Source organism: Mustela putorius, unplaced genomic scaffold (genome assembly GCF_011764305.1).
Source record: "Mustela putorius furo isolate JIRA1106 unplaced genomic scaffold, ASM1176430v1.1 tig00537248_pilon_pilon_pilon, whole genome shotgun sequence".
NCBI lineage: Eukaryota > Metazoa > Chordata > Mammalia > Carnivora > Mustelidae > Mustela > Mustela putorius.
In genome coordinates, this window is record NW_025422387.1 from 2840547 (window position 1) to 2863015 (window position 22469).

At 56.1% G+C, this 22469-nt stretch overlaps 1 protein-coding gene across 3 annotated transcripts in view; it reads left to right on the forward strand.

Moving 5' to 3' along the window:
* Positions 1-22469, forward strand: part of SCARB1 (scavenger receptor class B member 1) — a 71413-nt gene that overhangs the window by 14440 nt on the left and 34504 nt on the right. The gene's annotated exons all lie outside the window — the stretch shown is intronic.

Sequence of the window (22469 nt, forward strand, 5' to 3'; positions counted from 1 at the left end):
CTACTGGGAGGTTGGACTGGAGTCCTTGAGGCTGGCAGGTGCATTCTGCAGTGTGGCTTACGAATCCCCGGAGGAACGACTGCCAGCCTGCTGGCCCTTGCCCCAGACCTTGGGACATTTACTTCTTTAGCTAGGACAGTGTGGAGGTGTGTGTGGGAGGAGCCTGCCCAGGCAGCCAGGCCCTCGGGGCCCCTGAGAACATCCCTGACAGCATACCCTGGGTGGGTACATGGTCACCTTCCATCTGGGTGACAGGCGTGGAGCAGAGGGGGCTGTCGGGAGCTGGAAGGTAGTACTGAATGAGGGGGCGCAGCAGGTCACCGTCAAGGTCAGCCGCGAGTTCGCAAATCCCCAGAGTTTTCTCCAGCCCTTGGCCAAGGTTTTGGCGTCCAGGAGATTAGGTGGACCCAAGAGCATGGGGGGCTTTGGAGCCAGACATCCGGGTTCAGATCCTGACTCTGCCACGTGACAGCTGTGTGCCTTTGGGCCAGTGACGTAACATCTCTGGGCCTTACTTTTTGCTCTGTAAAATGGAAATCTCCTCTCTAGGGCTCTTAACGTGTGGAGGAGTTGGCATATGTAAACCACTTAGGACAATAGTTTAGCAAGTGTCACGTAAGTGTTTGCTCTTGGCATCGTCTTAGCCTTACGGACACGAGCCCATACAAGGATTAGCCTGCCTCCGTTTCCCCTGAGCGGGACTGTACTGGGCCCCGATTCCCGCGTCTTGCTGTTCTCACTGCACTGTTGCTCTGAGTCTTCCCGGCTCACTTCGGGGGCTCTCGCTAGTCCGTCCGGAGGCCTGGGAAGGCTCCACCATGTGGCTGCCCCAGCCTTTCCTACAAGGGACCGTTCTGCCCCTTAAAACAACTGGACGGCAGTTCCTGCGCTCTTTTCCCGGGTTTCTAGTTGGAAAAAATTTTAGCTTGGGGAACTTGCCAGAACCGTGCGGGGGGACTGGAGAGAGCCCTCTGCCCAGCGGTGCTCATTGCTGGCGAGGGGACCGGGCCAGTGTGTTTGGCAGGGTGCCCCGCGATGTGGGTCTGTCCCGTTGTTTCTTCATCAGCGCACGTTTTCTCCCAACCGATTCCTACACAAAAGCCTCCTTGTGTGCATCGCATGGGAGCAGAGCTCTCATGGCTCCGTTGGGGTGGGTGTCTGGACTCCCCCCCCCCGCCCCCGCACCAGCCCGCAGCTTGGCAGCCTCACCCGCTGCAGGCCGGGACCCCAGGGAGGGCTTGAACACCCCGTTCCCCCACCCCGGGACTGGGAGAGCCACTGAGTCCTTCTGGCCCTCACGCGAGGCACCAGCCAAGGCCTGGGGTCCTTCCGCCGGCCTCTGCTGCCCGATTCCCCCTTCCCCACCCCGCCTCTGGATTAACCCCTGCACCGGGAAGTGTGACCGCCTGTGGGCTGGGCTGGGCTGGGCCAGACACCCGCCTCCTCCTCTGGGCTGGAGAGCTGGAGCTGGGTGGTGGCCGAGGGGCTCCCCTCTGTTCTGGGACACCCCCCCCCCCATCCTTCTGAGTCCTGCAGAAATCTCAGGCCCTGTCAGCCTGGCCCCTTCTGGCCTCTGGGCCGGCGGTAGAGGTCATGCGGGTCCTACTCGGCTCCGAGCCGACTGCAGCCGGAATCCCTTGGCAGCTGCCGGGACTCTGCCTTCCCAGGACTCGGCTCAGCCGCCCGTTCCCAGGCTTCCTGGATACCACCCGCTGCGGCCTCCAGCTTCCTTGTCCCAACTCCCTAGTCTTTGATTCCTCCCTGGGGCGAAAGAGGACTTGCTTCCAGGGAGGTGCCTGACACACGCGGACACCTGTCACACGGCTGTGGTCCGAGCACCCGTTCTCCCAAAACTGATTTCTTGGCAAAACCTACAGCCCAGGGTGATGGTATGAGGAGGCAGGACTTTGGGAGGTGACTGGGTCTAGAGGGTGGGGCCCTTATAAAAGCGTTAGAGCACTCTGATTTATCTATTAAAGATTTTATTTATTTATTTGAGAGAGAGAGAGAGAGAAGCGACTCTGTGCTGAGTGCAGAGCCCGACACGGGGCTCGATCCCATGACCCTGAGCTCATGACCTGAGCTGAAATCAACAGTCAGAGGCTTAGCCTGAGTTCAAGCCAGGTGCCCCCCATGAGTGCCCTTTTCAGACAGTCCCCGGACAGTCCCCGGCCACTTCTGCCCTGTGAGGACACAGCAGAAAGCCTACGACCCAGAAGAGAGCTCTCACGTGCCTTTGCCGCCTCCTTGATCTCAGACTTCCAGACCGTGAGAAGTGAAGATCTATTGTTTCTCAGCCGCCCTACCTATGGCATTTTGATCTCGAAGCCGGGATGGACGAGGGCAGAGACCGGTGCCCGGAGTGGGGTGCTGCTCTCGCTGCACCCAAACCTGGGGAAGAGGTCCCGGCAGAGGCTGGGAGAATGGGGTGCCGGCCGGAAGGAGCCCACATTGACCCGAGTGGACCCTTAGGATCAATCCTGGTGAGGGCTCAGAAGGAGGAGAGGGGAGCTGGCGAGAGCCCCCCGTCTTCTTAGAGAACACCCGGTGGTCGGGAGCCGGGTGGGGTGGCTCCGGACGTGGGCACCTGCTTGGAAACCGGAGGAGAGGCCATCCTTGAGAGAAAGGAGCCGGAGCCTGCCTGAGCTGGTGTCCGGTGGCGGTGGCGGGTCGAGCTGGCAGGAGATGAAATCGGACACCTGAGCCCGGGGTGGGAGGTGTGGCTTGGCTTGGGCCTGGGCTCATCGTAAAATGCCAACAGCGAGGCGACCTACAGATGGTTCATCAGAGGGAGGCAGAACCGAACCGCTTGGAAACCTCTCACCTTCTCCACGGTGGAGAGAGAAGGCCGGGTGTGGCTGATGACGGTTTGATAAGGGGATCTATGGGGGTGTGAGCCAGCCTTCAGGAAGGCAGCCAGCTGGAGCCCAAGGGGAAGGGCGGAGGAGTGAGGGAAGGTGCCTGGAAATCTTAGATTTTACGGGATGGATGGATGCACCGTGGGGCCGTTTAGCTGCCCATGTGCTGTTCCTCAAGACCAGGGCGGGACCCCAGGAATGATTCCAGGGTTTAGTGTGGTTGGCCCCGTTGGGTTTTAGGCTCCCCTTGGACCCGTCCACCTTTTTTTTTCTCCTTTCGGGAATGGGAGTGTTGAACCTGGGCCTCCTCCTCCCCCCACCCCCGCCCATGGTATTCTAGAAGCCCATGCATTTTTTGATCTCACAGGCTCCAGACTGGGGCCTTGCTCGTACCTGATGTCGATTTCTGGATGGGGCTTTGGACTGGGCCTTTTGGGTTGAGGGCCTGTGAGGAGGGTTTTGGGGTTTGTGGGGCCACTGCAGTGGGTGTGTTTGTGTCCCCGCCAGATTCCTACACTGCACACCTGGTGACTTGGGTGATAGGATCAGAAGGTGGTTGGGATCAGGAGAGCCTAGCGGTTTGGTGTCACCTATGGGATTCACAACTCCCTATCAAAGAGACGCCCGGCGGTCTCCTGCCCCTTCCCCCATTGAGGACACCCTGAGAAGCCTGCCGCCAGAAGGAGGGCTCTCCCCAGACCACGATGGCATCCTCAGACTTCCAGCCCCCGTCCCCCCACCCCCGTTGTAAGAAACAAATGTCTGCTGGGACTAAGCCATGCTGTCGGTGGCATTTCATTCTGACAGCTCAGCCCAGACGGACCGGGACCCACGTACCATACCCTTTGGTCTGTTTTTGCGTCTTGTTCTGTTGGTGAGAGCCAGCCTGGGGGTTGCAAGAAGCCACGCCCGGTTTTCACGTTGGTGCAGTGTTCCGGGAGGCCGTCCGGGTGTGTCCTGTTGGCAGTGGCCGGTGGGCGTGCACGGCCGCGTTCCCCGAGGGCCCGCAGCCCGGGTAGGGCCGCCGGTCCCCGTGAGTGCAGCTTCGGCTCTGCCCGGACGCGTCAGGCTCATTCCCAGAGCGGTTGCACCAGCGTTCACGCCCCTCGTTAAGTTTTTCACTTCGTAATTAGTGGAGGTGAAATTCACATCATGTACAGTCACTCATTTTAAAGTGATCTGTTTGGTGGCACTCAGTGCCTTCACAGGGGCCTCCGTGGGCTCCTAGGACAGCCTCGTCCCTCTGCAGGGCCACCTGTTCCCCCTTAGTCCTCCCTCTCTGGGGGCAGAGAGGACCCCCCAGCCCCCCGTGACCCCAGCCTGCTTTCCGAGTCTGCGGACCTGTCTGTTCTTGACGGCTCCTACCCGCGGGGTCTTATAGTCTGTGTCCTGTCCTGTCTGGCTGCTTCCATGTTCTCGCCGGCCAGCCGCCCTGTGGCAGGTGTCCACGGTTCAGGTCCTCCCCTGGCCGCCCCCTGTTTTCATCCCGTGAGGAGAGCACACTTTGTCGACTCGCTCACCCGTGGAGGGACACGTGGGCCGCACGCACCTCGGGGCCACGGTGACTAGAGCTGTGGAGAGCGTGGGTGTCCACGTGCCTCTGCGGGCCTGGGAGCACACGTGCGTGTTCGAGAGCGTGGGCTCACGTGCACGGTGCACGATCCCGTGTCGCGCTGGGAATCTGCCCACGGAGCAGAGGTTGGGAGCACAGTTCCGGATCGAGGTGGGAGGCGTGGGCTCCCCTCCCGGCTCTGCCTCCTGCTTGCTGTGTGACCTATGGCAGGTGCCCCACGTCTCTGAGCTCTGTGGACGAACCACACCTCCACGCAGGCTTTGGTGCCCAGTGCTTGGAGCCGGGTGTGGCCAGGCAGCCCCGCCCAGGGGCACCTTGCGTTGCATAGCCCTGGGAAGGGGTGTTCCCCCACCTTCTGGTTCGCGGGGACCTCCGTGGGCTGTGCTGGTGGTGGAGTGCTGGGTCGCGGTGTGCTGGGCACAAGCACGACCACCCACGGCAGCGCCTAGACCTTCAGGCCTTCTTGAACCTTTCTGGTGGTGGTGGGTGTTGTTTTGATGTGCCTTTCTGAGTCAGAGCCACCTTTTTTCCTTTTTTTTTTTTTTATTAAGATTTTTTAAAAATTAATTTATCTATTTGACAGAGACACAGCGAGAGAGGGAACACAAGCAGGGGGAGTGGGAGAGGGAGCAGCAGCCCAATATGGGACTCGATCCCAGGACCCTGGGATCATGACCTGAGCTGAAGGCAGAGGCTGAATGACTGAGCCACCCAGGTGTCCCGCCACCTTTTTTTTTGTATGTCAGTCGGGGTGCAGGGTCCCAGCCTTGGAGAGTGTGAGGGGCCGGCTGGGGGGGGTCACACAAAGTGGGGTAGACCCCAGGCCTCGGGCTTGGCTTAATCAGAAATCTCAGGCTCCGGATGGTGCAGGTGAACTAAGCGTGGAGTGGCAGATGACGTGAGGTTCTCCTGAGAAATCGTGGAGCAGGAGAGGGGGTGGGCGCGTGTCCGGGACCGGGAGCTGTCCCAGAGCAGTGTCCCCGCCTGCTTGTAATGGTGTGCATCTGTGTGTGTGTGTGTGTGTGTGTGTGTGTGAGTTTCCTGGGGTCTCTGTTCTCACGTGGCCATCCCCTCTGTGGGTCTCTGTCCTCCCCTCTTCTTAGAAGGGCATCTGTCATTGGATTCAGGATGAACTCCTCTCCAGATCCATAACTCCGTTCCCTCTGCAAAGATGCTATTTCCAAATAGGGTCCTATTCTGAGGTCCCAGATGGACGTGAATTCCGGGGGACGCTCTTCAACGAACCCCAGTGTGTGTGCCCAAGCCTCGGACCTGCAGATTTCCAGGCTCAGACCCAGCCCCTAGTTCTTCGGTTCTCTGGGAACTCGGTTTTCTTCTGGCAGCCCCTCTGGACCTGTATAGATATTCTCAGCTCCCACGGCCTCAGCCGGTCCTGTTTCTCATGACAGGGGGACTAAATGTGCTCCCAGGGCCGGCTTGTGCCCAGAAAGCCCCTGCTGACATCAGAAATGAGATAAAGAAAGAAAAACAGGGGCATGGTTTTTAAAAATTGAAAGCATGTGAAAAACTAGTCCAAGCTCAGAAAATCGCCCAGGCTGAAAAGTCACCTCTCCCTGCCCTGACGGTGGGTCCTTACTCCAGGGGGCTGCTTGGTAACTTGGTTTACTGGTTGACTAGTTTACTTAGTTTACTAGCTCCTTCCTGAGAAACACCGTGTGTGTCCACGGGGACTGGTACATCCTTCCTTCCCAGGCACACACTGCGCATGCCCGCGTGCCTTTTTCCACCTTGGGTTTGGTACCTGGGGGTGGATCTTGGAGATCCTTGCCTTGGCGGTTACATCACCTCGTAAGGGCCCGGCCGCAGGCCCTCCCTCCAGCCCCTGGGCTTGGGAAACAGCATAGTGAAGGCAGAGCTGTGGCTTCCTAGTTCCTGCCAGAACCTCGCAGACGTGACCCAGGAAGTCACAGGTTGGGATCCATCTTAGAAAAGGCTACTTGCTGGAAATGCCTGTGTGTCTTCCAGAACTTTCTCGGGGAACATGTTGGGTGCCTGGAGCTGCCGTAGCAAACGATCACAGACTTGGTGGTTTAAAGCAAGAGAAATGCATCCTCTCGCGGCTCTGGAGGCCCCACATCTGGAATCAAGGTGTTGACGGAGACCATGCTCCCTGCAGAGATTCTGGGGGAGGAGCCTGTCTTGAACTTCTGGTGGCTTCAGGTGGCCCTTGGCTGAAGGCCACATCCCTCCGATGTTTGCCTTCCTTTGCACACGGCCCTTCTTTGAATCTTCTCTTCTGTTCTAAGGACACTTGTCTTTGGATTTGGGGCCTCCCCACGTGATCTAGGATAATCTCATTTTAAGATCCTTAACTGGTCCAAGTGGAGGCACAGAGGCTCCGAGAGGCAGAGAGACTGCCAGAGGTCACACAGCTGGCGGCGGAAGGCGAGCCTGGACCATCGCCTGCGCTCTCCCACTTTGTTCCCAGGGAGGTAGCCCAGACTTGGTTGGAGGGGTGTTTTGTGTGGCCCACACTGCGATTAAACATTTTACTTAAGTAACTTGGCAGCCAGCATTTAAAGGTGGGCGGATTTGCACAGAAATCTAGATTTCTAGGTGTTCAAGACAGTTCATTGGGGGTGTTCCTTGGTGAGCTGATGTCTGCTTGTCTCGGTGGGACAGTGCCCTCCAGCTGTGTGACCGAGGGCAAGTGACGCCTGTCGAGGCCTTGGCTTCCTCATTTGTAAAGCGGGGACAGTCCTAGCCTGGGCCACGCAGATGCTGCTCCAAGGGACACACGGATTGGTGAATGGGGCGTGAGCAGACCCTGCCCCGTGCGTGTTCGGCTGTGCCATCGATTTCCAGTCTCTTTCTGGAGTAAATTCAGAGTTTGTTCATGGAGGCTGTCCAGGGTCCTGGGGATGGAAGAGTTCCCAGAGGAAAGCAGGGCCATCCGAAGCCCCTGGGGGTTCTGACCGTGCTGAAAGCCTTAAGCACAGGGCAAGCATCCTGCCTTAGTGTCCCCGTCTGTCAGGTGGGGTGCTGTGGGCGTCCCCACGGCTGAGGACTGGATGAGCACAGTGCTTTGGGTGCTGCTTGCTCCCGGGGAGAGCCTGGGGTCGGTGGTGGTGGGGACGGCGAGGCAGGGCATGTCCCGAACACCTGGAACAGGAGGGTGGCAGACTCGCGTGGCCCGGGGAGGGGCAGCAGAGGGGCTGTGGTGGGGGCAGGGGGCGGGGAGGCTGTCCTTGGCGGGCAGCCTGGCTCTCACCATCCTCTTCCATAAGACGCGAGCACTGACGTTGCTGACTCCGGGCTCCCTTGTGGCTGGGAGCTGAGTAAGTGCGGGGGAACTGTCAGCATTCGTGGCCACCTGTGTCCTTGGCGAGGAGGGAAGGAAGGTCAGGGCTGGGACAGAGTCCAGCTGAGGCTCCAGATAGCCTTCAGCCCTGGAGGACAGTGTCGGGAGGGGCTTCTCGAGTCCTCTTCATGGTTTTGCACGTAATAACAAGCAGCCTTGCGTTTCTGCAGCATCTGTGACTTTTCGGGAGATCTCACACCTGTCCTCTGGCTGACCCGTCTCGGGGAAGCAGGGCGGGCTCCATGTCTCTGCCGCGTGGACAGGGAGCCGCACTAGCAGGGGGTGCCCCTCCTCTAGCCAGGGGAGCTTTGCATTCTTCACCAGCTGCCTCGTTAGCCGCACCGAAGGGCTCAGGGGATTTCAGTCCCCGTGGACGGATGGGACAGGCCGGTGGAGAATGGGCTCTGGGCAGCCCTGTTTGTGAATCAGCCGAAGGAGTGATACTGTTGGGGTGGGAGTGGTGGGGGCACCTGCTGTGAGAAGGAGGGGTGCTGGGTCCTGAGTGATCGGAAAGGTTGCTCGTTCCTTTGGCACATGTTCGCTGAGTACCTTATTGTGCCGGGTCCTGGCAGTGCGGGGGCTGCCGTTGTGGATGGAGCTGACCGGGCCCCGGTCTCAGCTACCGACATCGCAGCAGGAGCCACGGCCCGTGCACAAGCAAACAGAGACGCTCACCAAGGCCGTCCGAAAGGGGCAAGGCTGGTGAGTTGACCTCAGGCTCTGGTGGGGTGGTTGGGCGGGCCTTTTCGAGGAGGAGTCAGGCATGGGAGCAGCTTGTTGGGGAGAGGGCGCAGCACGTGCAAAGGCCCAGAGGTGGGAAGTTGCTTATGTAGTGACGGAAGAGGAAATGGGCCAGTGGGGCTGGAGCCGGGGAGAGGCAGGCTGGGGCCTTGTAGGACATGGTGAGGGGTTTAGATTCGGTTTCAGTTCGTTTGGGACGCCCTTGGAAGACAGGAACAGATTTCAGATTTCTTCTGCGGAAAGAAGAGCCGCTTCACAGAGCCACTGGGTTGTCCAATAGACTGTTCTTGGGGTGGGAGGGAAGGAGATCAGGGAGGGCTCTCACGCTTCTGTTTGGGGGGCGTGGGGAACGATCAAGAGCAGATGGACAGTGCGGCCTTACATTCCTGGTGGGACAGCTCAGCAGCAAAAACAAACAAACAGGGCAAGGACTTATGAGAGATTTCTCCGGAAAAGATGCACGAACGAATGTCAACGAAAACCACAGCGATTCCACCGCACACCCACGAGGACGGCTGGTACCAAAAAACCGGGAAGATCGCCAGGGTTGGCGACGGTGTGGAGAAACAGGTGCCCTTGTGCCCTGTCGGTGAGGTTGCGGCACGGCGAGGCTTCTGTGGAAACCCGGGCTTGGGTTCCCGGAAAAGTTAAACACAGAATTACCATATGACGCAGCCATTCTCCTGCTGGGCATGTGGCCCCAAAGAATGGAAAGCGAGGACGCGGGCAGGTTATTTGCGCACCCGTGTTTGTGGCCGCGTGACCCCAGCAGCCCAGGTGCCCACAGACAGAGGTGTGGTCAATGTGAGGTCCCTCCAGCTGCTGGAATGTGACTCAGCTTCGAAACAAGGCCGTCCTGCCCCTGCCCCCCCCCCCACTCCCCTCCTATGGATAAGCTCGGGAGACCTGGTGTTTAGTGATGAGAGCATCTGGCCGTAAGAGGACCCACACCGCAGGAGTCCGCTCACACAGGGCAGCCAGAGGGGTCCCAGGGACAGAGACAGGATGGGGGATGGGGGCACCAGGGGCCTGGGTGCTGGTGTTTCCTGGGGACAGTTTGGGTAGGTGAGAAAGTTCCAGAGATGGATGGTGACCCGGGTTGCACAACACCGTGGATTTGCTTGATGCCACTGAAGTGTGCCCTTAAAATCAGTGAAGATGGGGGGTGCCTGGGTGGCTCAGTGGGTTAGGGCTTCTGCCTTCGGCTCGAGTCATGATCCCAGGGCCCTGGGATGGGGCACCACATTGGGCTCTCTGCTCAGCAGGGAGCCTGCTTCCTCCTCTCTCTCTGCCTGCCTCTCTGCCTACTTGTGATCTCTGTCTGTCAGAGAGATCTCAGCCAGTCACACCCCTAGCCAGGAATATCAGGGGGCCGAGGAGCCCCCTGTCACAACCGAGGTTCTGACACCCTTGTGTCACCATCAAGCAAGGCTGTCCTTGTGGTCAAGCAAGGCTGTCCTTGTGGTCGCTGAAGTCAGGAGGGGGCAGCGGCGGAAAGCGCTTGTTGTCTAGACTCCTTTGTGAGAACAAAGGCCCCCCACTGCACAGCTTAAAAGAAGCCACCCAGAGTGTGTCCTGCCCTGGGTTTCTTTTAAGGCAGTCAGGCTGCAAGTCAAGTGTGGGGTGGGGGGTGTGGTGTCCTATGGGGAGGGGGCTGGAGGGGATGTGGACCCAGCATGCCAGGTGGCATGCCTCTGTCACAGTGGGATCTGGTCCACCTTGTCCGGCCGGGGTCTGGTCCTCTGGCCGCAGGCAAGAATGTTCCAGAAAGGAAGAGGCACCTGGGCCGCAAATGTCATTCTGCCCTGGCACAAGGGTGTTGCCAGGTGTGGAGGGGCTGTGTGGGAGGAGGCCACATATCTCTGAGTGGGGTGTGGGAAGCAGGATACTTGTGCCCCAGAGTCTACGTCCTATCCTGGAATCTGTGAACCTATTAGCTCATGTGGCAAAGGGAACCTGGCAGATGCGATGAACTCACAAGTCTCCAGGTGGAAGGTGATCTTGGGTTTTCTGGGTGGACATGTGACTTAGCATTGTCCTCATGGTCTCAAGATGGCTGCCACAGCACCAGACATTACACTGTCCCATATATCATTCAAAGCCAGAAAGAGGGAGGATACAATGGGAGGACTTTGTTCTTTTATTGTCACAAGGGTCCTTAGAAGAGAGAGGGAGGGGCGTCAGAGAGGATGTGATGATGAGGGCAGGGTTTGGAGGGACCGACCAGGAGCCAAGGAGCACAGTGGCTTCTGGAAGCTGGAACAGGCAGGGAAGTGGATTCTCTCGGAGAGCCTCCAGAAACAACCAGCCCTGCTGACCCCTTGATTTTAGCTCTGTTTTGGGGTGAGACCCACTTTGGATTTCTGACCTTCAAATTGTAAGAGGCTAAATTTGTGACGTTGTAGACGTGTACGTTTTTGACAAAAAGCAAGTTGTCAAAAACAACTTGTCAAAGCAGCACCAGGAAACGGAACCAGTGAGTCTGCTTCCACTAATGCCGGAGAAATAAAATGACGAATGAATTCTGGTTTGGGGTTAAGCAAAATATTTAAACTTAAAATAATACTGTGGGCTTTAATATATTTATTATTGTAAGCATTTCGGTATTGTTTTCAACGACTTTAACGTTTGGGAAAGACATATGGGGGCCCACAGTTTTACTTTTGCCTCGAACTCTGATACAAGCTGACCAGCAGGCTTGTGAGGGGGTCTGACTTGCTGTGAAATAACTTTCTATTTTACAACAGTTTCAGACGTCTTGGAAAACTGGGAAGAGAATACAGAGTTCCCACGTTCTGCAAGCCCTGTGTCCCCCACTCACAGTGCTTACTACGGTCCACACTCCGTTCGGCTTTCCTTAGGTTTTCCTTCCTAACCTTTTTCTGCTCCAGAAGTCCACCCAGGAGACCACGTCACATCTGGTCACAGTGTCCCCTTGGGCTCCTCTGGGCTGTGATGGTTTCTCAGACTGTCCTGGTTTTTGGTGACCTGGATAGTTAGTGATTTTGTAGGATGTCCCTCTGTCGGGATTTATCTGATGTTTTTCTTGGGATTAGACTGGAGTTCTGGGTTTTGGGGAGGAAGACGCAGAGTCAGCGTACGCCTCTCACCATATTACGTCAGCATGGTGTCACTGTTGGCGTAGGTCCTGTGTCTAGTCCCTTTTGCACAGATGAGAAACGGGGGCCCGGGAAGTTCTGCCGGGCTCCTGCTGGGAGGTGTCGAAGGGCAGGGTGAGGAGAATGCAGGGAGGCAGGTGTGGCTGTCGGGTCGGGGCCCCTCTGCTTGTAGGGCTGGCTCCACGCCTCCCCTCTTCCTCCTGTGTCCCCAACAGCCTCCTCGCTGGTCTCCCGGAACTCCGATCTGGTGGGACGCCAGCATCTTACTGGGCCTCTGTGGGCTGAGGCTTTGCTTACGACCTTCCAAGTGCTCTCCTCCAAGGGCTTGCCACGTTTTTGTTTTACATTTTTTCTTTTCAAAGATCAGAATTTAACATCCGTACGGGGAAGTACACGGTATCGGTGTAGATGTCGGTGAATTTTCACAGAGGTTTGCCGAGCTCTTCTGGATCACCTGCAGATGGTTGTCCTCCACCCGCGCTGTCGGTGCCAACCCTGGGGTACCACTGTCCCCCACCTCTGTCACCAGAGATCGGCTTTACCCGCTGGCCGGATCGTCGCAAGAACAGACTCCTGCTGCCCGTTCTCCTCGGTGCCACCTTTGTTGGTTCTGTGCTTGGTTCACCTGTGTCATTGTGGGCATGCGGGGTCCACTCCTTTTCCCTGCTGGGTGCCATCCTGTGGCGTGCATGTCACCCTTTTCATCCCTTCCCTTTTATGTGGACATCTGTGTTTCCAGTTTGGGGCTGCTGTGGGCCCTGATGGACATAGCATTTGTACGTGGAGGGACCTTTGTTTTCATTCCTCTGGGGGAGGCCCTAGGAGGTGGCCTGCTCTCTCTTGTGGGGCAGAAGTCTGTTCCACTTTCGCAGATAATGCCAACGTCTTCCAGTGACTATACCTCTTACGCTTGCACAATACAGTGTGCAAGCATTCTAGTTGCTCCATTCCAGGCCAGCGATGCTGTCGTCAATCTTTCTCGTGTTAGCTATTCTCGTGTAGGCTGGACACTTCTCTGATGACTAGGCTGCCCAGGATGGGTGCGGTGGCTCCACGAAATCAGGGGATCCTAGTCTCCTATCTTTCCACTCCACCGTCCTTTTTTTGTGGTTTCTGTTCTCAAGGCTGCCTCATGATCCAATGTGGTTGCTCCAGCTCTGTCTATCATGACTGCAGTCTAGGCAGCAGGCAGGGGGACTTGTCAACAAATATATAGGAATTCCGAACATCGATAATGCCAGGAGGATAAAACAGGGCGGTGGATAGACTGTAACTGCGGAAGGGCTGTTGTAGAAAGGGTGGTCTTCTTTTCCTTTTCATTCACTGCTGTAGTCTGCAGACTTAGAACAGAGCCTGACAGGTAGTGGGAACTCAGTAAATATTGTTGAGGGGATGAAGAATATTCAGGGAAGGTCTCATTGAGAAGATAGATTTAGAGCTAAGAAGCGACGGGGTCACCAGTGAAGTTGTGGGAGGGAAGATTGCCCCAGAGGCACAAGCAGTCAGTGCAAAGGCCCTGTGGCAGAAGCTTGCCTGTTGGGCTCCCCAGCGACGAGTGTGGTGTGGCTGGAGCAGAGTGAGCGAGGTGGTTGATAAAGGGAGGAGTGATTGCAATGGTTAGAGAGCCTTGTAAATCCCTGTCAAGGACTTGGATTTTATTCTGAGGTAGATAGGGAGCCATGGGAGGTGTTTGAGCAGGGGAGTGACATGAGCTGACTTATCTTTTAAAAGTATAACTTTGATCCCATGGGGAGAGCAGACCAGGGGCAAGGTGAGAAGCTGGAGAACCAGTGGCGAAGTTAGCACATTGGTCCAAGCAAGCAGTGCTGGGTGCCGGGTGGTGTTGGAGAGAAGTGGATGGACTTCAGGTGCGTCTCGGAGAGAGAGCAGCCAAGACGGAAGGGTATTAAGTGGGAGGGAAGTTGAGGAGTCAGGGATGGCTCAACTTCCTCGCTGCAGAAACTCACCCCATTGTCTTAGCAAACCACTCGGGTTTCCTATAAAAAGCTTTTCTTTTATTTGTCTTCCCTTTAAAATCCAAGAGGTTGGAACAGTAGCCAAGGGTGTGGTGTTCCCAGGTTCCAGACTGACTCAGCCCGTGCTGCGGTCCTCCCTGAGCTCCAGGGCAGCCTGGGGCAGGGCGCGCCTCCAAGCCCAGGGATGCAGGAGGTAATCCGGGGCGGGCGGGGTGCTGGTCCCGTCTCCAAACTGGGCCAGGTGTGCCAACTGGCCTCCTGGCTCCCAGCTCGGAGGTGTGTTTCCTCTGGAGCCTGTTTCTTCTTATCACCAGGGGAGGGATTAGGTTTTGCAATTCTGTGGTCAGGTCAAGTTAATGATTGTTCTGTGAAGCTTCCCTGAGCCCCGGGAGCAGTGTGAGGCCGCGGCCCGTGTGTGGGTGCAGAACCGGCAAGTTGGTCTCTCCCTCTCCCTGTGACCTCGGGGAGGCATTTGGCCTTCAAACCTCAACGTCTGTATCTGTGAAATGAGCCTTAGCAAATTCAGTGAGGCGAAGTCGGCAGAAGTGTGTTGTTATCCGAGCAACATAGATCCAAACGGTTGATAGGACTCGCCGGCGCCCCGCGTGTCCCCCAGCTTCTCAGGGCAGAGTCCCGTGTTGTTTCTCTCTGTGTCTTTAAATTCCTACCACCGCATCCAGCACAGGGTGGGTGATTGTGAATGGGATGAGTGCACAGTCATAATTAGACCAGGCAGGCCTGTTTCAGGCAGTTTTGGAGGACTTCATGGAGGAGGTGGCACCTGCTGAGTGGGATTTTGGAAGGCAGCTATGCTCACCACTATACCACCAACGCAGGCTGAGTGGGATTTTGGACTTGGGTGTTGGGGGCATCGTAGGCATGGGGGCAGGGACTGTGGGAGGCCGTGAGCTGAGCCGCCTTTCCAGAGTGGATTTGGGTGAGAGAACGAGGTGGCGCCTTGAATGCCGAGCACAGGAATTCATACTTGAAGGTGGACGGAAGCCCAGTGATCATCGCGGCTGCCTCATATTGAGCATCTACTGCATGCACTTGCTATGTACGGACCGTAAATCCCATCCATGGCTCTGCCAAGTGGGGTCTGTTCTTATGCCCATTTTATAGAGAGAAAGCTGAGGCCCTGAGGTGTTCCTGGAGGCCTCACAGCTGGGAAGGTGGGGGTGGGCCCAGTTGGGTCTGGCCACCCCGGTGCCGCTTCTAAGAAGATACTGCAAACGCGGAGCATTTTCCGCGGTGTGTGATCTGAAATTTTCTAGGGGCCTCATTTAAAAAGAGCCACATAAAAAAAGGAGGAAGAAACAGGTGAAGTTAGTGTTATTTACGCCAGATGTCCAAGATACCCACTCAGCCTGTGGATCAAAATAAAACCAATCATTGATGAGATAAATGTATATTCTTTTGCTTTTTTTTTTTTTTTTTTTTTTTGGACAAAGCTGGCTTGTCGCTGACGCCTGGGCCCAGTTCTGCGGGACTGGCCCCGTGTCGGGCGTTCAGGTCCGGGCCGCAGCCAGAGGCTGCTGGACTAGACGGGAAGATCCACGCCGACATCCCGCCGGGCGCTCCCGGCACACCACCAGCCCCTTCTGCGGACGGGGCATTTCTGGGTCACCCGGGCTGTGCGCCGTGGGGATTTCTATATTGAGCTTCTTGAACAGAGAAAAGCCCGCCCACGTGTGTGTTAATTAAATGAAAAATAAGAGATCCCACTCCTGGAAATGGCACACCCGTCCAGAATAGCTGAAAATTTTTTTTTTCCTTAACATGGCAGTTGCTTCTGGAGACTGCAACTTCTCCTTCTGCCCCAGTTGGAATGCCGCCTCCTTTGAGAGGCCCTCCTGGATTGCTCTTTTGGACCGACAGGCCCCGTCCCGCTCCACCTGGCTCTATTTCTTCCCAGTCTGCTTCAGGGCCGGACGTTCCGCCCCACGGGGGTCTGCTGATCAGGGTCCTTGCTGGTTTTTTCTCTGGGCCATCGCCTGTGCTCACAAGGCCGCTGGGTCCCCGGCACATGCCCAGTAGGTCTTTGGGGGGTACCGGGGAATGGCTGGGGTGCGTGGTGCGTCTTTCCACGATTGTCTGGGGTCCGGAGGTCATCCCGATCTTCCCGCCTGGCAGCGAACTGGAGGGCCTCGTGGGGGTCCGTGGGCATGCAGAGGAGCACAGAGGTGGGGCGGGAGCTTCCTGCCCAATCCTTCCCCATTCCCCCTGGCATCAGGGGGGTGCGGATCGACCCTGGGAGCTTTGGGCAAAGATGCCAAGCCGGCTGGGTGTGGGTTTAAGTGACACTCTGGTCGCTTAGCTTTGCCTTGGCCTTAGCTCCTGTATTGGACTCAGAAGTGCCCACAAACCACCCTCCCCGCCCCGCAAAAAAGATGTGTCCCGAGTTCTAACTCCTGGTGCCCGTGAATGTAACCTTATTTGAAAATAGAGTTTTTGCTGATGAAATTAAGATAAGGAGCCCTCGCTCACCCCAGCCCCAGGTGTGTCTTTGTTAGAGCAGCCCCGGGGGGACGTGGAGTCCTCCTGGCCAGCGAGGTATGCTGGGTGAGGGTTCCCGAGTGTGGTGTTCGCCGGGGGCTCGGACTTCCTGGCTCTTGGGATCTGGTGGGTAATGCTTTTCTGGTCTCTGAATGAGGTCACATGCTTTCGCCACGGGGGGGGGGGGCAAGGGACAGTGAAGGCTCGGGGAGTCACGAGGCTCCTCTCAGCCTCTGCCTGCTCCCTGCTCACGGCTTATCCCAGCCACGTGCTGGAGGCCAGCCCGGAGGGCTTAGTTCCCCGGAGCAGCAGGCGCCTGAATCCCGGGCCTCTTCCTGCCTTCCCTGGGCCTCTCTGTGAAGGGCAGGGCTGACCCAGGATCCCCCCGAGGCCTCTCTGTGAAGGGCAGGGCTGACCCACAGCTCCCCATCTCCACATTGGGACTGCTGTTCTGTCCCCCCCCCCCCCCCCCGGGCAGTGTCTGGGTCTCCCCCTTGCCCAGCCTGGGAGGAGACGCGGGCAGATGGAGGACCCTGCGGAGCCCACCCCTGGATGGAGGGGAGCCTGGCCTGCGAGGTTGCAGCTCGCGAAGCCAGAGAATTTCACCACATTTGTAATTTTATAGATTGACTTAATTGAAACATAGACTGATAGCTAAAATGTAATGTATGTGACATTGTCATTTGCAGTCCCGTGTCCCCTGAACTGCTGTTCCAGCCCAAGCTGGGCCCCAAATAGGCCATGCTTTCTATGTATTTAAAAAACAAAACAAAACAAAAGAAAACAAACTCTCTCAAGGAGGAACTATTTAAAACATATTCAAAGGAGGAAGCCAATAATCATTCTCCAGCCATTTCCAAGTCGGTATTAGTTGTCCCAGAGTTCACACTGCTTGTCGGCTCCGCAAAAACGTGCGGAGTGTCTGCTGAGTACCAAGCAGTGAATCAATGAGCAAAGCCGGTGAAGGTGCCGTGCTTGTGAGACTCTGTCCCAGCAGGGAGACAGAGGACAGTAGATGTAATTATAGGTGACAAGGACCATGAGAAACACAGCAGGTGAAAGGGAGTTTTCGGGTGGATCAGATGAAAGATTTGCCTATGTGGCCGCCTTGGGAAGAACATTAGAGGCAGAAAGTGCAAAGGCCCTGGGGCAGGAGTTTGCATATACACAGGACAGCAGGGCATAAGTCACTGGGCTGAGTGAATGACAGGGATGGGGCCAGAGGCAAGGCCCAGAGAGGCCACAGGGGCCAGACCAGGCCAGTATTAAGATGGCAGCTTTTGTGTTCATTTTATTTTCAAGACATCAAAGGTTGCACATTAGTTTGTATGTTTGACAAATTCCTATAAAGACGCCTGACCGGCAGCGTCTTTCTGCAGCTTGTCTATTTTCACTCATGTCTTTGAGACTTTCCCCAGCAGGTCAGGTTTGTTTCTTCTGCCTGCAGGGGTGTGTGCAGAAGCCCAGCTCCCAGCGTGCTGCGGCATGGTGCGGGTGGGCGGGGGCCCGCATCTTGCTGCCGGGAGGGGAATTCCGCGTCTCTCTGGACCTCGTGTCCGCGGACTCACAGTTTCTGTCCTGTGACTGGCTCCTGTCCCTCGGCGGACTGTCCTCCGGCTTCATCCGTGTGCGGCGCGGACCTGCCTTCCCCATGAAGACTGAGTCACGTCCTCGGATCACACACCTGTGCTCACACACACGCCTTTTAACAGGTGTGATGAAAACGTTCTGTCTCTTGATTTTTGGTTGTGCAAGGGAGGTGGAGGCATTTGATAAAAGTTGAAAAGCGGGCGTGTTGTGGACGCAGTTTGGAAGCATCATGGCCGGGGAGGGAAGCCCCGTGGGGTCTCTCTTGCACCTCTGCCTGTTTTAAGAAATTGGGTGATACAGGGACGCCTGGGTGGCTCAGTTGGTTAAGCAGCTGCCTTTGGCTCAGGTCATGATCCCAGCATCCTGGGATCGAGTCCCACATCGGGCTCCTTGCTCAGCGGGGAGCCTGCTTCTCCCTCTGCCTCTGCCTGCCACTCTGTCTGCCTGTGCTCACTCTCTCCCCCTCTCTCTCTCTGATAAATAAATAAAAAAAAATCTTTAAAAAAAAAAAAAGAAGAAATTGGGTGATACAGATGCAAACGGACGACTTGGACGACTCGTATTGGATGCTTCGAGACATCCGTAGCATCATATCGGATATGTATTGGAAAAAAGGCAAATCCGTGGAGGCAGATAGTAGATGCGGGCGTGTACCAGGGGCTAGGGGAGCGACGTGACTGCTAGTGGGCAGGGGGTCTGGTTTTGGGGTGATGAGTGTGTTCCAGGCTTTGACCGTGGTGGTGTTTGCACACGTCTGCACGCACATCCACACCCTTGAATTAGACCCTAGGAAGTGGGGGAATTGTATGGTATATGAATCGTACATCATTAAACCGTCAAGAAATTGTAACATCATGTTTTCACGGTTCATCGAGAACGTTCCTCCTTTTTAAGCAGGCTTCCCGCTGAGCAGGGAGCCAATGCCGGGCTCGATCTCGGGACGCTGGGATCGTGACCTGAGCCGAAGGCAGACGCCTAACGACTGGGCCACCTAGGCGCCCCCCACATAGTCTCTTGATGCCGTTTTGCAGTCGGTCGCCTACCTCCACCCGAGCCCTGTGGCCACCACTGATCTGGTTTCTGTCCCTGTGGTTTTCCTTTTTCCAGCTGTCCTGCGGCTGGACTCAGGCCGTGTGTCGCTGTTTGCTTTGCGTGGGGCTTTGGTTACTTAGCATGTGCCCTGGAGGCTCATGCGGGGGGTAGACTGACCAGCGGCCGGTTCCGTTTGTGATCGAGCACTGCCCCCCATTGTTTCTTTATGTGGCGGTTTATTTCTCTGTCGAGGGACACTGAAGTTCTTTTAAAACATGTTTTGAGACCGTATTTGTTATTGTTGGGCATTTAGGCCAAGTCCAACTCCCTTCTCCGGCGCTCGGCTCCCACGCGCCCTCCTCCAGGCAGCCCTGCTGACTGTCCAGGAACAGGCTCAGAGGGTCCGGTGGGAGCAGAGGCAGTGGCGTCCTGCGAGGGCTCACGCTGGCCGTCTCGTCCAGTCTTTGTGTTCTGGGCCACGGTCTTTGACCTTGGGGGAGGGGGTGGGGGTCAAAAGTCAGCCACATCCGGTGAAAGGCCGCGGAGCCTGGCGGGCGGTGCTATCTCATCAGCTGCTCCCGGCCGCCTCTCCTCAGACGCAGATCAAAATCAGTGCAAAGTCTGTTCCCACCTGCGGGTGGGGGTGGGGCACTGACCGGGACGGGGAGGAAGACGAGCCGGTCACTTTAAGCCAGGCGACTCCCTGGCTGACCGTCCAGACTCCCGGGGCTCTGCCATACCCTGTTCTAAGCGCTTCCCCGGAACAAACTCATTTCAGCCTCACGCGGGCTCTGCCGTGCTCGTTTTGTGGATGAGAAGACTGAGGCTCACCGAGGAGCGGTGACTTATCCACGGTCACCCAGCCAGAGGGCAGAGCTGGGTCGTGGAGTACTTACTCCCTGTGAGCGCGTGCCCAGTGAAGGGGGTGGACCCCCCCCCCCCCCGATCCTGGAAGCCCCTTCTGTTGGAGACTGAGAGGGACACATGGCTTTATTCGGTGACACATTTGTCTGGCCGTGATTTGTCCCCAAAGCGGAGTGAGCCGGAGAGGGGAGGAGGGATTCCGGAGTTCTGAAGACGTCTCTGGGTCCAGCTGAGAAACAGGGCTGAGGAGCGAGGCAGGAACTGGAAGCTGTTCTGTTTTGTTTTATTTTATTTTATTTTATTTATACGTTGAGAGAGTGAGAGCGAGTGGACACATGGGATGGGGAGAGGGAGAGAGAATCCTAAGTACGCTCCCCACTGAGCACAGAGCCCGATGCAGGGCCCCCTCTCAGGACCCTAAGATCACAACTGAGCTGAAATCAAGAGTTGGACGCTTGGGGCACCTGGATGGCTCAGTCGTTCAGCGTCTGCCTTCGGCTCAGGTCGTGATCCCAGGGTCCTGGGATCCAGCCCTGCATCGGGCTCTCTGCTCAGTGGGGAACCCACTTTTTCCTCTCCCACTCCCCCTGCTTGTGCTCCCTTTCTGTTAAATAAGTAAGAATCTATCTATATTTATTTGTTTGTTTATTTTAAACATTTGTGTATTTTTTAAAAGATTTTTATTTATTTATTTGACGCACAGAGAAATCACAATTAGGCAGAGAAGCAGGCAAAGAGAGAAGGGGAAGCAGGCTCCCTGCTGAGCAGAGAGCCCGATGTGGGGCTCGATCCCAGGACCCTGGGATCATGACCTGAGCCAGGCAGAGGCTTAACCCACTGAACCACCCAGGCGCCCTTGTGTATGTTTTCTTTCTTTCTTTTTCTTTTTTTTTTTTTTAAAGATTTTATTTATTATTTGTTTGACAGAGATCACAAGCAGGCAGAGAGGCAGGCAGAGAGAGAGGGGGAAGCCGGCTCCCCACTGAGCAGAGAGCCCGACGAAGGACTCGATCCCAGGACCCTGGGATCATGACCTGAGCTGAAGGCAGAGGCTTTAACCCACTGAGCCACCCAGGCACCCCGCCCTTGTGTATGTTTTCAAAAGAATCTCTTGTGTGTGTTTTTTTAAATGATTTTATTTATTTATTCATGAGAGACAGAGAGGCAGAGGCAGAGGGAGAAGCAGGCTCCCCACTAAGCAGGGAGCCCTATTCGGGACTCGATCCGAGGACCCTGGGATCATGATCTGAGCTGAAGGCAGACGCCCAACTGACTGAGCCACCCAGGCACCCCAGAAATCGTCTTTTTTAAAAACCACTTAGTTGAGGTATGACTGACATTTTAAAAAACTGTCCAGGGGTGCCTGGGTGGCTCAGTGGGTTAAGTCTCTGTCTGCGGCTCAGGTCATGATCTCAGGGTCCGGGATCGAGCCCCGCATCGGGCTCTCTGCTCAGCGGGGAATCTGCTTCCCTTCCTCTCTCCCTCTCTGCCTGCCTCTCTGTCAACTTGTGATCTTGGTCTGTCAAATAAATAATAAATAAAATCTTAAAAAAATAAAATCCTAAAAAAATCATCTCTCCATATTTAATGTGTACGACTGGATGAGTTTGCGGATAAGGAGGCACCCTGGGAACTATCCCTGCAGTCTACGTGTGAAGATACCCATCACCTCCCAAACTCTCCCAGTGATCGCTATGGTTGTTTTAGTTACGCAAGACGAGTAAGCCCAGAGTTCTACTGAACCCCAGAGTGTCGCCACTTAACAAGACTGCATCCGAGGCTTAAATATTTGCTAAGAGGGTAGATCTTACCTTATGTGTTTTTATCACACACACACACACACACACACACACTCAGAGACACAGACACACACACACACACACACACACACACACACGAAGGAACTGGGATGAAAGTCGCGTTTCCTCCTGGCACAGTCGCTGGTGGAAGCCAGGACAGGTGGCCGACCCCTAGTTACTAGCCCTTTGTGTGTCTTCAGTGGGGAGGGGGTGGTGGAGATGGTGGGACCACCTCCCTCTGTCGCTCCTTCCAGTGCACCTGTTGGAAGATTTGAGGATTTCCGTCCTGGGTCGACCACACTCCTGCCCAGCAGCCTCTCGCCTGAGGTTGAATTCCACGTGCCAAGCCTATGCCCTTGGGGCCTGGAGGGTCCTGGTGTTGGACCTGCTGTGTGGGGCCGGGGGCAAGTCACCCAGCCGCGCTGCGCCTCGGTTTCCCCCTTAGAGACACAGGAGGTCACCTTCCTCCGGGAGATCAGGCAGGTTGAAGTGCCAGCAGGTGTGGCAAAGGTGTGGCCGGTGAGCTGAGGTGTGTCTTAGATTGGCTCCAGGGTGTGCTTGATTTCGAAAAACGAATTGCAGCCATTGAAACAATACCGTGATCCCACAGATTCTTAGCTGCTTTGTTCACATCACATTTATCAGTCGCTTTTATTTGCATGTGTTAGAGGCTCAGGTTGTAAGAGTGATCGTGCAGCTTCCATGGCCGGTAGGAAGGTGTGTTGATCAATGAGTTATTATTATGATACCCTGGAATCCGGATTTTATGGGACATCTTCTGTTTTTTTATTCTTGGCAATGAGTTCAGCTTTTCTTCATTTAAATGTCACGTTGGTGAAATGAGGAATGGCTGAGGCTACTGGCGCCCATTGTATAGATGGAGAAACTGAGGTTCAAGAGGTGATTGTCTTGCCCGTGTGGCTTTGGGGTCTAGCAGCCTCCAGATCCACTCCTTCTCAGAGTCTGCTGGCTGGGGACATGGGGCCGAGCTGGACCAGGCAACTCCTATCTTCTGCCTCCCCCCGGAGCCTCTGCCCTTTGGTTTTGGCTGTTTGGGGACAGTAGAGGTGGCTGGCTTTGTTCTGGAAGGCCGTGTTCA